The sequence below is a fragment of the Acanthisitta chloris genome, unplaced genomic scaffold, assembly GCF_000695815.1.
Source record: "Acanthisitta chloris isolate BGI_N310 unplaced genomic scaffold, ASM69581v1 scaffold21430, whole genome shotgun sequence".
Taxonomy (NCBI): domain Eukaryota; kingdom Metazoa; phylum Chordata; class Aves; order Passeriformes; family Acanthisittidae; genus Acanthisitta; species Acanthisitta chloris.
In genome coordinates, this window is record NW_008652906.1 from 34,664 (window position 1) to 41,693 (window position 7,030).

Genomic DNA, 7,030 nt, shown 5'->3' on the forward strand with positions numbered 1-7,030 from the left:
TGCCTCAACTGCTTTGAAGGAGCAGGGGAAATACACAGTGACTGAGCCCTTCGTTCCTTCTCAGGTTGCCTTCAAGTAGGGATGAATGTAGTCTCAAGGAGTCACCTATCTTTCATGTCATTACGTGTAATTTTAGCAGTCATGTTACTCTCTTTCTAGTCAATGGAGAAGAGTAAGTCCAAAGCACTTGTCAGTCTGCTCTTCTAGAGCTCTTGGATGTGCACAGTTCAGACTTGCTCCTTTAGGAGTTACTCTAGTGGGTAATGCCTGGCATTTTACTGAACTTCTTTATTTACAGTGAGGTCAGTTAATTCACCTTCATTTCATACTGCATATCAGCTGCTGCTTCTGTTATGCTGGATAAGAATATTTATGAAATAGTTTTGCCTCTTCATCTTCATCTACTTTGTCCATCCAAAAATGAGCCAATTTGGTTTTGCTCTACAAGAACAAACGATTCAACAAACACAGGAGAGCCAACACCTAAAGGTCAAAATCTCTCTTACGGTCTTTTGGTGGTCACAGAATTTATTTCCCTTTGCCCTTTTGGACATCTTACCAGGTTTCTGGCTTATGATTTCTATGAGCTGCTGCCTACTTCTCCTTTTTTCATGGGTTATCTAAATATTTGTGCAGCTAATTTTACTTCCCCTTTCACTAGGTTGTTACTTCATATGTATGATACTTCAGGGAGCTGATGGGTGAGATACGAATCCTGCTTGGGAGTACTGGATTACATTTCATGAAAGGTTCTGCAGATGAGTTATTGCTCTGCAGCAAGTCCTCAGCCTGCGGTTTCACAAACATGGAAGCTAATGTGACAGTGCAGTGCTGCTGAAAGGAGAGGGGGGTTGTGCCTTTTCCCTATTTCCTGGCTTTTCCCACCCTGTGCTCAGCAGAGTTGCCCGCTCTTGCACTGACTCTGGTTCTTACTCGAGCCTTTCTTGTGCCAGTTCAACATACTAAGCCAACAGAAAACTTGCTGAAAAAGATTACTGCAAGGGAGTGAATTTTCTTCCTTGGAGGTGAGCTGTTGGATCAGCTCACTGTGGTTGTGAAACTGTGGTCTCTGTCACATCGCTCGTAGAGCTCAGACTGACTGTGGAGTCTGTGCAGCTCCTCGCTGAATCAGCCAAGAACCTCCTGGCAGAAGGCAGCTGATGGTCATTTGTGTTACAGTGGGCTTTGTTAAATGTAAAATTGTGGAAGGGTCAAGAAGAAAAGTTATTAGCTGCCTTTCTCAACACAGGGTGACCATTTGAGAAAAGGAAAGATAAACTAAAGCAAGAAGGATTGCCTTTGGGGGTTTTTTACTCACTTGAGACTTAATGCTTTATTACATTTTGCTTTTAACTGAAGAACTATGTTGTGGCTGCTGGAAGCTTTGTTTCCTTCTTGTGATCCAGGGACAGGGTGTGCCAAAGTTAATCCAGAAGAACCATGAGAATAAGTAGTGGAGCTGCAATTGGGTTTATGGTCCGTGGGATTTAGCACCTTGGAGGGGCATAAAGAGATTTGCAGCCCTGCAGCGCTTGCAGCCTCTCTCCAGATTATTGAGGGTTTTAAGGTGTAAGGTCCAACTACAATGTGTGTCACAGCAACAAAAATTTCCTTTTTGTGTGATTGTGGATCTTTATGTATTCAGTGCTCTCTTAATACATCCTAATTATGACTTCTGTTTTCCTTTCAAAAATTCTTTCTCCAAGCTGATTTGGCTCAGAATAGTTTCCAACTCTGTGAAACTGGCCTTTTTGGAGTACAGTGTGTTTCTGATTTGGTCTTTGGCCTATTTGGATTTTCATCTCAGTGGCTACTGATTTTTATGGAGAAATCAGTTCTTTCCTCTCAGTCTGGCAGCTGAGGGGTGTCCTGGGATTCCTTTCATTTGGATGCTGCAGCATATTGACCCAGGCATTTCAGAGAGCATTCAGAGAGCACTCCCTTTATCAGGGAGTGTAGCGATAGGACAAGGGATAACAGTTTAAAACTGAAAGAGGGTAGATTTAGATTAGATATTAGTAAGATATTCTTCCCTGTGAGGCTGATGAGGCACTGGAACAGGTTTCTCAGTGAAGTTGTAGATACCCCATCCTGGAATTGTTCAAGGCCATGTTGGATGGGGCTTTGATCAACCTTGTCTGGTGGAAGGTGTTCCCTGCCCATGGCAGAGGCTTGAAACTAGATGATTTTTAAGGTCCCTTCCAACCCAAAACATTGAATGATTCTATGATTTGAGTGTCTTGCATTCTTGAATGCATTTGGCCTCAGAAAATCCTTTTGAAATAGACATTATTCCCATTTTTAGAAATGTGACTTGCCCAAAGTCATACATGACATCATAGTGGAGCAGGGAAATGAACATTTCCGACGTCTCAGGCTACCTCCCAAACCACTCCATCTTTCCTTCTAGGGCTGATCCCAACCAGCTCACAATAATGCACATCCATGGGGATTTTTTTCTGTGCTAGGAGTTTAGGGAAACAAAATATTCTGCATCTGTAAACTTCAATCTGGATCTGTCAGTGAAACTAGTAATTTTGTAGGGTTCTGTTGTAGCATTTAATATTTTAGTGCTTGTGGGCACTGTTTACATTCATTTGCTTTTTAACTGGAAGGAACCAATGATCCATAGGAGTGTACTAAAAATGCATGAAAAAAAGGATTTTTAAATTAGTGGGGAAATTCATGGTGAAATATAAAGTAATTGTCCACAATACACTGCACGTTCTCTTGAAGAAAGCTGCTTAGTATCATGAGCAACAATGCAAGTGAATTTGTCAATTATTGTTAGATTTTTCTGGACAATTAGTATGATCTTCAAATAAAACTTCAAAGGTTGTAATTTGCACAATTGGTTTCATTCACTCTGACTTGTCATTTGTAAGAAAGGTACTCTTTATTTTATGCTAAACTACAGCAAACACATCAAGACCTAAAAAACTGAGAAAATCAATCCTTTATTGTAGTGGTTATCTTCAAAGCTTGTCTGAAAGATTTTTTCCACAAAAGACCCATCTGTGTTAGGATTTCCGAACTAAAAAATGAATGTGTGTGATTGCTAATGTCAAGAAAGACAATTTTATCTATGGAGCATTGCTAGTCTGTGAGCGCTGATGGTGCTGGGACTAAAGCGTACTCAGAATTTCATTAAAACTGGTAAGTAATTGGGGCTTATCACTCCACATCTAAGGCATCTGCCTTATTTAACTCAGCATTGCGCTGAGATACTTGGTATGAGAAATGCAAGAATAACATTTAATTTTTAAGAAAGCTTTATCTTATTAATGGCAGACCTTCACAGGAGTCATATGAGAGTGGAGATGTCATTTAAAACTTACTGGTCTTCCATGTCACCTTCAGGCACATTTTGCCAGATCTGAAATCTAGAGCAGTGTTGACACTATTCTCTCACTCCAGAGAGAATAGACCATTCAGATCCTCCTCCATCACTCAACAGAGCTATGACAAGGTGAAGAGAAAAACATCACAACATATCAGAGAGTCTGTCTTAGCCTCCTTCACAGGATGCAACACATCAGCGCTTAGACAGAGGACAGAGTGGTGAGGTACCTCTAGCAAATGCCTAGAAGATTATTTTCAAAGTTATATGTTTGTTCTTCTAGAAATGAATTCCTATTCTATGATGATGGATATTTTCAGTCTTAAAGGTAAGAGACTAGACTATCAGATTACTGGCTACCAGATATGGACAACTGATCATGTTGGCTCTTCCAGCAGCCTGTGATTTTATGTCTGTGCTTAACTCTACTTTCTAGCCTTCACTGCTACAGATGAATACTGGACTGCTATTCCTAAAAGAAATTAGAATAATAGACTCTAGAGATGGAAAAATACCTAATAGTCCATTTCCCTATAGCTGCCAAACAGACTTTATTAAAAAAAGCACAGGCAAATGTCTTGCATGGCAAGATTTTACCATGAAATATTAGATCCTCTTCATAGTCTGGGCTGAGAAAAGGAGACCTAACAGCTTCTTGGCTTAAGGTTTTGCCCGTCTATAAGCTTTTGGTACCCAAAGACTCTTCCTACCAATTACCTTTGGCTGCATAGATTTGGAGCACGTGGAAAGTTGGAGAGGGCAGTTTGTAAAGTGTCCAACTAATCTGCTGTGTTAATACCTAAGTTCTGAAAAATAAGGTAGAGAATATTTGTTGAATCACAAACATGAAGCACCCAGTCCTACATGTTGCTTTATGCTTAACTCAAAGCACAAGGGCTGTAGCTTTGCAGTAGTCCATGTTGTAACTGTAGGATGCCTTTGTAGCTACAATGGCTGAATGTACTCTGACTCACAGCAGAAAATATAGCTGTTCTGAGTGGGACAAAGGGGGTGCCTTTCTTCGAAACGATCCCTGTCTGCTGACTGTCCTCTCAGATACATAACTGCAATGATGTTTCTGAGTTTTCTCAGAACTGATCTCAATATGAGATTTTATAAGCCAGGAGGTTCAGCATTCAAAGGTGTATGTGTTTGTGTGTGTGTTTGTGAATCTGGACTTTTTAGAAGTAACTAAAATGCCTCATTTAGTTTATTGAACCTATAATGGGAAAAAATGCACTGCAGACACTGTAATGGTTTAATTGGTATTCAATTGCTTGTACTCTTTTCAGGCTTTTAAAGAAAAATATCAAAGAATGAACTATAAAGACAGATGTATATCTCCAGAGACTTAAATTGTCCAGTTTCCAGTGACATGCTTTAATTCTCCTCCCACTTAGTAATTTTACATTGGCGCAAGTTCTTTGGATAAGAAAGGGCAACTGACCCCTCCAAAATTACTCTTCTTACATTGAGCTGGAAATGATGGGATCTCACGAAATATGTAATCTCATTAATTATAATTGTATCTGCATTAATGTCTTGGAGGTGATCCAGAGAAAGACTTCAGTCTGTGTAGTTTTGCACATGCTTAGGTGCTTAGCCAGTTTTAGAAATTATTATAGGTAAGGAGTTACTGACGACCAAACTTTCCCACTCCTTTCCCCATTCCTCCCCCTCCTCCTTCCCCACATCATTACTTAGATTTCAGTTAGTTCAGGTGCTCCCTGTTACATAAATATCTGCCTGAAAAAAAATAAAATCCAACCAACAAACCCACAACAAAAACCCAACCCAGAGAATCCCATGCCAAAGCCTGAGTTTGTGTTCTGAACGTCCCAAGTCCTTGTTTCAGCCAGTCCTTGTGAGCAGGGTATCCTGCTGTGGATGGCTTTGAGGTGATGTACCACCAGCCAGTATCAGGTCTCCTGTGAGCACCTGCCCAGACAGGCCGTTAGAGGGGAAGGGGATCTGTACCCAGGTGCCTCAGGACAAGACAGAGACCCATTCCCCCCTTCTCCCCACTGTGGAAAGCCAGCTGCTTATTTTGTGCTGTCAATACCTCTTCTGACAAAGGAGGACATTGTGCCCCAAGGTGCAGGGCTTGGAAGGACCAAAATGTGCCATGTCCTTGTCTCCAAAAGCTTTGTGACAGTAAAACCACTCACTCCTTAGAATGTGGTAGAGCAGCCAGTCTCCTGGGCGAGTCACTGGTGACCTGAGTTCTCCTGGCAATTGTAGTTCTTCTGGGAGCATATTGTGGTTACTCAGTCAGGTAAATGGTTAGGACTAGTACATACAATGTGCAACATAGCAATAAGGTGGGGTAGGGATTTAAACCCAAAGGAAATAGCCTCTGTTTATATGAATTGGAAGGGAGATTGAAATCCCAAGGTCTCATCCTGTTCTGGTTTCTTTGCGGGTTCACCTTCCTCTTGCCTACTCATTACTTATGATAGACTGAAGTTTACTGAGACCTTTCATTTTCCTGACTTCTACCTCAGAAGCAGAAACTCAGGATGAGGAAGGATCTATGCCAGCCTTGGTTTCTTTTCTATTCTCCATTAGTTGACATTTGAATATTAACTGCCTCACAATACATACAATAACATATATATTGGAGAAACAGATGCAAAATATGGTTTCTACTAAAATGATCACTTTATTTATTATGGAAACCATGATCTTGCCTGTTATCTTTGGTTTAAAATATGACTAATTGTTTGGACAGACCAGCAGTTTAGTTGGATGGCTGACTAAATATTAAAAGTTGTTTAAGAGTGAAGTATTTGATTTTGATGATAAAATGTGCTCAAATATTATTACAGTTGTGTGTTTGCATGAAAATTGAGGGGAAAGGTTTGGTTGGTTTTTTTCTTTTTTTGGCTGAATTCTTGGTTTCCTTGGCCAAGGAAATTGTTCTGTGTCAATCTGGTTTGCAAAGAAATTGTTCAACAGAGACCTGTAACAGCTTATTAGAGCTGTTGGGGTAATTCTGCAATGGGAGACATTTTGTTAGAGACAGAGGACAGAAATTGCCTTTGTTCAGGAGTCTGACAAATAGAACAAACCTAAACTTATTATTAATTCTATTTGCAAGAGAAGAAATTGGAAAGCTGCAAAAGTGAGGGTCACTCATATACTTTCAGCTCTATTTCTATTGCAGCAAGGATCCTGGGAGAGGTTGATCTGTCTGCTTTAAGGTTATATTTTTCCCTTCTTAATCTAGCTTTGAAAGTCACATGGCAGAGAGCAGGGGGATTTTTAACGTCTTTGAATATTCTGAGTAAGGGTAGTATTTCTCAACCTTTCTTAATTAAAGAATGATGTAGTCTTATAAAGTCTGTGAACCCTTCTATATCCCTGTCTTTGTTGGATAAAAGGGTCAGTAATACATAAGAAAATCTTTGGCAATAGAGGTAATCACTTTGCAAAATCCTATCTTAATCCTGTAATCAAACAATGTGATTAGATGTGTTGATAATAAAAATGTCCTTATGCCTGCCAATAGGTCCTGCCAGCCCATAAACACTGGTGACTGAGTAACTAGCTTCCACTGTTTTCTCCAGCAGGCAGTGAAGCTTCCCAGCAAACCCCCTTGGAAGCTGTAGCTTTGTTTCAAAGAAGGTGTAGTCATTTTACCAGCCACCTCCTGATGTTGCAGAAACCCTGGTGCTCTGAGGACTTCAA